Source organism: Theropithecus gelada, chromosome 2, assembly GCF_003255815.1.
Source record: "Theropithecus gelada isolate Dixy chromosome 2, Tgel_1.0, whole genome shotgun sequence".
NCBI classification, from domain to species: domain Eukaryota; kingdom Metazoa; phylum Chordata; class Mammalia; order Primates; family Cercopithecidae; genus Theropithecus; species Theropithecus gelada.
The window spans coordinates 154387632-154394805 of record NC_037669.1 but is presented as its reverse complement, the minus strand read 5'-3'; the positions used below and the strand labels follow the sequence as shown (position 1 = coordinate 154394805).

Genomic DNA, 7174 nt, shown 5'->3' with positions numbered 1-7174 from the left:
ACATTTCCTATCAAAATATTAATGACATTCTTCATAGAAATATAAGAACAATTCTAAAATTCGCATGGAACCACTAAAGGCATCAAATAGCCAAAGCAATCCTGAGCAAAAAGAATAAAGCTGGAGACATCACACTGACTTCAAAATACACTACAAGGCTATAATAACCCAACTGGCATGGCACTGGCATGAAAACAGACACATAGACCAACGGAGCAGAAAGAAATCCAGAAATAAATCCACACATTTACAGTCCATTGATTGTCAACAAAGGTGTCAAGAACACACATGAGGAAAGGGACAGTCTCTTCAATAAATGGTGCTGGGAAAACTGAATATTCACATGTGGAAAAATGAAAGACCTCTATCTTTCACCATATTAAAAAAACTCAAAATGGATTAAAGACTGAAATGTAAGACCCAAAACTGTAAACTACTAGAAGAAAACACAGGGGAGACACTTCACGAAATTGGTCTGGGCAAGAATTTTTTGGATAGGACCTCAGAATCACAGGCAACAAAAGCAAAATAGACAAATGGGGCAAACCAAAAAGCTTCTGCATAGCAAAGGAAACAATCAACAGAGTGAAGAGACAATCTTAAGAATGGAAAAAAATATTCACAAACTTTCCATCTGACAAGAGACTAATATTTAGAATACATAAGGAATTCAAACAACTCAATACCAAAAAAAAAGAAAACCCACAAAAAATCAGATTTTTAAATAAGCAAAAGACCTGAATAGACATTTCTCAAAGTAAGACATACAAATCACCAGGTAAATGACAAAATGCTCCACGTCGCTAATCATCAGGGAAATGCAAATCAAAATCACAATGAGATATCACCTCACCTCAATTAGAATGGCTGTTATCTAAAAGATGAAAAGTAAAACTGCTGACAAGGATGCAGAGAAAAGGGAACTCATCTTTTTAAACACTTTTTTTTTTAAAGGTAATGTCTCACCATATTGCCCAGGTTGGCCTCGAAGTCCTGGGCTCAAACTATCCTCCTGCCTCAGCCTCCTAAGTAACTGACACTATAGGCCCACATCACTGTACCCAGCTGCTAGAAAGGAAAATTCTTATACACTATTGGTGGAAATGTAAATTAGTACGACTATTATGGAAAATAGTATAAAGTTTCTCAAAACATTTAAAAATAGTTACCATATGATCCAGCAATTTCACTACTGAGTATTTATCCAAAGGACTTGAAATCAGTATGTCAAAGAGAAACCTGCGATTGAACTCACTTGCAGTTCTTGGGGTTCCTGTGGCTTTCTTCTTTGTTGGAGCCAGGCCTACATGCCAGCAACCATGTCGAAGGGACCTGCAGTTGGTATTTATCTTGGCACCACCTATTCTTGTGTGGGTGTTTTCCAGGACAGAAAAATAGAGATAATTGCCAATGATCAGGAAAACCGAACCACTCCAAGCTATGTCGCTGGACACTGAATGATTGACTGGTGATGCCACAAAGAATCAAGTTGCAATGAACCCCATCAATACACCAAACGTTTGTGATTCCAAACATCTGATTGGACACAGATTTGATGATGCTGTTGTCCAGTCTGATATGAAGCATTGGCCCTTCATGGTGTTGAATGATGCTGGCAGTCCCAAGGTCCAAGTAGAATACAAGGGAGAGACCAAAAGCTTCTATCCAGAGGAGGTACCCTCTATGGTTCTGACAAAGATGAAGGAAATTGCAGAAGTCAACCTTGGGAAGACTGTTACCAATGCTGTTACTTTAATGACTTTCAGTGTCAGGCTACCAAAGATGCTGGAACTATTGCTGGTCTCAATGTACTTAGAATTATTAATGAGCCAACTGCAGCTGCTATTGCTTATGGCTTAGACAAAAAGGTTGGAATGGAAAGAAACGTGTTGATCTTTGACCTGGGAGGTGACACTTTCGATGTGTCAGTCCTCACTACTGAGGATGGAATCTTTGAGGTTAAATCTACAGCCAGAGACACCCACTTGTGTGGAGAAGATTTTGACAACCGAATGGTCAACCATTTTATTGCTGAGTTCAAGCGCAAGCATAAGGACATCAGTAAGAATAAGAGAGCTGTAAGATTCCTCCGTTCTGCTTGTGAATGAGCTAAGCATACTCTCTCTTCCAGCACCCTGGCCAGTATTGAGATCAATTCTCTCTATGAAGGAATCGACTTCTATACCTCCATTACCCATGCCTGATTTGAAGAAAAGAATGTTGACCTGTTGCGTGGCATCCTGGACCCCATAGAGAAAGTCCTTCTAGATGCCAAACTAGACAAGTCACAGATTCATGCCATTGTCCTGGTTGGTGGTTCTACTTGTATCCCCAAGATTCAGAAGCTTCTCCAAGACTTCTTCAATGGAAAAGAACTGAATAAGAGCATCAACCCTGATGAAGCCATTGATTATGGTGCAGCTGTCCAGGCAGCCAACCTGTCTGGAGACAAGTCTGCAAATGTTCAAGATTTGCTGGTCTTGGATGTCACTCCTCTTTACCTTGGTATTGAAGCTGCTGGTGGAGTCATGACTATCCTCATCAAGCGCAATACTACCATTCCTACCAAGCAGACACAGACCTTCACTACCTATTCTGACAACCAGCCTGGTGTGCTTATTCAGTTTTATGAAGGTGAGTGTGCCATGACCAAGGATAACAACTGCTTGGCAAGTTTGAACTCACAGGCATACCTCCTGCACCCCGAGGTGTTCCTCAAATTGAAGTCACTTTTGACATTGATGCTGATGGTATCCTCAATGTCTCTGCTGTGGACAAGAGTACAGGAAAAGAGAACAAGATTACTATCACTAATGGCAAGCACCGTTTGAGCAAGGAAGACATTGAACATATGGTCCAGGAAGCTGAGAGGTACAAAGTTGAAGATGAGAAGCAGAGGAACAAAGTGTCATCCAAGAATTCACTTGAGTCCTATGCATTCAACATGAAAGTGACTGTCAAAGATGAGAAACTTCAGGGCAAGACTAATGATGATGACAAACAGCAGATTCTGGACAAGTGTAATGAAATTATCAACCGGCTCGGTAAGAATCAGGCTGCCGAGAAGGAAGAATCTGAACATCAGCAGAAAGAGCTGGAGAAAGTCTGCAACCCCATCAACACCAAGCTGTACCAGAGTGCAGGAGGCATGCCAGGAGGAATGCCTGGGGGATTTCCTGGTGGTGGAGCTTCTCACTCTGGTGGTGCTTCCTCGGGGTCTACTCTTGAAGAGGTTGATTAAGCCAACCCAAGTATAGATGTAACATTGTTCCACACATTTAAAACATTGAAGGACCTAAATTTGTAGCAAATTCTGTGGCAGTTTTTAAAAGTTCAGCTGCTATAGTAAGTTACTGGGCATTTTCAACACTTGAATATGGAACACATGCACAGGGGAAGGAAATAACATTGCACTTTATAAACACTGTATTATAAGTGGAAAATGCACTGTCTTAAATAAAACTATTTAAAATTGGCACCATTAAAAATAAAACAAAGAGAAACTTGCATTCCCATGTTTATTGCAGCAGTATTCACAATAGCCAAGAGATGGACTCAACCTAAATGTTTATCTATAGACAAATGGCTAAAAAAAAAGTGATATATACACACAATTGAACACTATTCAACTATAAAAAAGGAATGAAATCCTATTATTCACAGAAACACAGATGAACTTCGAGGACATAATGCTAAATGAATCTAAGACACAGAAGACAAATGCTGCACGATCTCACTCATCCATAGAACCTACAAAAGTTAATGTCATAGAAGCAGAGAGTAGAATAGTGGTCACCAGAGGATGGAAAAGGGGGAATGAGGGAACAGGGAGAGGTTTGTCAACGAGTATAAAGTTACAATTAGATAGAAGGAATAAGTTCTAGTGTTTTATTATATAGTAGGTTGACTACAGATCATAACCATGTATTTTATATTTAAAGGTAGCTAGAAAAGAAGATTTTACATGTTCTCACCACAAATAAATGAATAAATGTTTGAGATTATAGACATGCTAATTACCCTGATTTGATCATTACACAATGTATATATATATTGAAACATCACACTGTATCTCAGTGTCAATTAAAAATTTTTTAACTGTCAAAAAAACAAAAAATTTAGCTTCTCACTCAGCCTCCTCTTACACCAATTTGGAGGAAAGGGGAAGGGATGTCTTGTTACTACTGGGTGGTAATGTAAAGCCAGCATTTTCACCTGTCCTACACTGACATCATAGACTGAGAATGAAATAGCTTTATGTTATTGATTTCTAATTCAATTTCATTTATGTAAGAGAATTTATTATGTATGATTGTGAGTGGTTCTATAGCCTAGGATACGGTCTCTCCTATTGCATGTTCAATGTTAACTTATAAGGAATCAGTATTCTGCTGCTATTGAGTGTTTTACAAATGTTAATTGGATCAAGTGTCATTCAAGTATTCTATATTCTTACTTATTCACTGTCTACATCTACCTGTTCTATCAATTGCTGAAAGAGGGAGTGTCAGACTTTAATTGTGATTTGTCTATTTCTTTTATATATTTTCTTTATATATTTTGAACCTCTCCTATTGTGTTTACTCCTATTGTGTATTCCTATCCTACATGTGTAGGATAATTACTTTTTTTCAACAAATTGACCCCTTTGTTAATATGAAATGGTCCTCTTTATCTCTGGTGATAGTATTTGTTTGAAGTCTACTTTGTTTGATACTAATAGAGCCACTTCAGCTTTCTTATAATTAATTTTTGCATAGTATATGTTTTTATCCTTTTACTGTTATTTGTGTCATTATACTTAAAGTAGATTTCTTATAGGCAGGGCAGCATATATATTGGTCTTGTTTTTTTGTCCAGTGTGACAATCTTCGTGTCTTAATTCAAGTCTTTAGATTATTTACAGTTAATGAAGTTTTCAATATCCTTAGGTTTAATTTACCACCTTGCTATTTCTTTCCTTTCTATCTCTTCTTTTTTTTCTTTTTCTTTTTTTTTTTTTTTGTAATTATACTTTAAGTACTGGGGTATTTGTGAAACCGTGCAGTTTTGTTACATAAGTATACACGTGCCATGGTGGTTTGCTGCACCATTCAACCCATCACCTACATTAGGTGTTTCTCCTAATGCTATTCCTCCACTAGCCCCCCACCACTTGACATTCCCCTCCCCGTGTCCATGTGTTCTCCTTGTTCAACTCCCACTTATGAGTGAGAACATGCAGTATTGGGTTTTCTGTTCTGTAATAGTTTGCTGAGAATGATGGTTTCCAGCTTCATCCATGTCCCTGCAAACGACATGAACTCATCCTTTTTATGACTGCATAGTATTCCATGGTGTATATGTGCCACATTTTCTTTATCCAGTCTAGTATTGATGGACATTTGGGTTGGCTCCAAGTCTTTGCTATTGTAAATAGTGCCACAATCAACATATGTATGCATGTGTCTTTATAATAGAATGATTTATAATCCTTTGGGTATATACCCAGTAATGAGATTGCTGAGTCAAATGTTATCTCTGGTTCTAGATCCCTGAGGAATCCCCACACTGTCTTCCACAATGGTTGAACTAATTTACACTCCCACCAATAGTGTAAAAGCATTCCTATTTCCCCACATCTTCTCCAGGATCTGTTGTTTCCTGACTTTTTAACGATCACCATTCTAACTGGCATGAGATGGTATCTCATTGTGGTTTTGATTTGCGTTTCTCTAATGACCACTGATGATGAGCATTTTTTCCTATGTTTGTGGGCTGCAAAAATGTCTTCTTTTGAGAAGTGTCTCTTCATATCCTTTGCCCACTTTCTGATGGGGTTTTTTTTTTTTTCTTGTAAATTTGTTTAAGTCCTTTGTAGATTCTGGATATTAGCCCTTTGTCTAATGGGTAGATTGCAAAAATTTTCTCCCATTCTGTAGGTTGTCTATTCACTCTGATGATAGTTTCTTTTGCTGTGCAGAAGTTCTTTAGTTTAATTAGATCTCATTTGTCAATTTTGTCTTTTGTTGCCATTGCTTTTGGTGTTTTAGACATGTAGTCTTTGCCCATGTCTATGTCGTGAATGATATTGCCCAAGTTTTCTTCTAGGATTTTTATGATTTGAGGTCTTATGTTTAAGTCTTTAATCCATCTTAAGTTGATTTTTGTATAAGGTGTAAGAAATGGGTCCAGTTTCGGTTTTCTGCATATGGCTAGCTAGCTTTCCCAACACCATTTATTAAATAGGGAATCTTTTCCCTATTGCTTGTTTGTGTCAGGTTTGTCAAAGATCAGATGGTTATTATGTGTGGTGTTATTTCTGACGCCTCTGTTCTGTTCCATTGGTCTATATATCTGTTTTGGTACCAGTGCAACGCTGTTTTAGTTACTGTAGCCTTGTAGTATAGTTTGAAGTCAGGCAGCATGATGCCTCCAGCTTTGTTCTTTTTGCTTAGGATTGTCTTGGCTATGCGAGCTCTTTTTTTGGTTCCATATGAAGTTTAAAGTCGTTTTTTCCAATTCTGTGAAGAAAGTCAGTGGTAGCTTGATGGGTAAAGCACTGAATCTATAAATTACTTTGGGCAGTGTGGCCATTTTCATGATATTGATTCTTCCTATCCATGAGCATGGAATGTGAAACTCACTCAAAGCTGCACAACTACATGGAAACTAAACAACCTGCTCCTGAATGACTACTGGGTAAATAATGAAATGAAGGCAGAAATAAAGATGTTCTTTGAAACCAATGAGAACGAAGTCACAATGTACCAGAATCTCTGGGACACATTTAAAGCAGCATGTAGAGGAAAATTTATAGCACTAAATGCCCAAAAGAGAAAGCAGGAAAGATCCAAAATTGACACTCTCACATTGAAATTAAAAGAACTAGAGAAGCAACAGCAAACAAATTCAAATCTAGCAGAAGACAAGAAATAACTAAGATCGGAGCAGAACTGAAGGAGGTAGAGACACAAAAAACCCTTCAAAAACTCAACGAATCAAGGAGCTGTTTTTTTGAGAAGATCAACAAAATAGACCGCTAGCCAGAATAATAAAGAAGAAAAGAGAGAAGAATCAAATAGACGCAATAAAAAATGATATAGGGGATATCACCACTGATCCCCCAGAAATACAAACTACCATCAGAGAATACTATAAACACTTCTATGCAAATAAACTAGAAAACCTAGAA

The 7174-nt window shown here is 37.7% G+C and overlaps 1 pseudogene across 1 annotated transcript; it reads left to right on the top strand.

Moving 5' to 3' along the window:
* Positions 1-1319: 1319 nt before the first annotated feature.
* Positions 1320-3476, top strand: LOC112618932 (annotated as a pseudogene). The gene has a single exon (XR_003118143.1). The product of XR_003118143.1 is annotated as a heat shock cognate 71 kDa protein pseudogene (transcript).
* The last annotated feature ends 3698 nt before the right edge of the window (positions 3477-7174 follow it).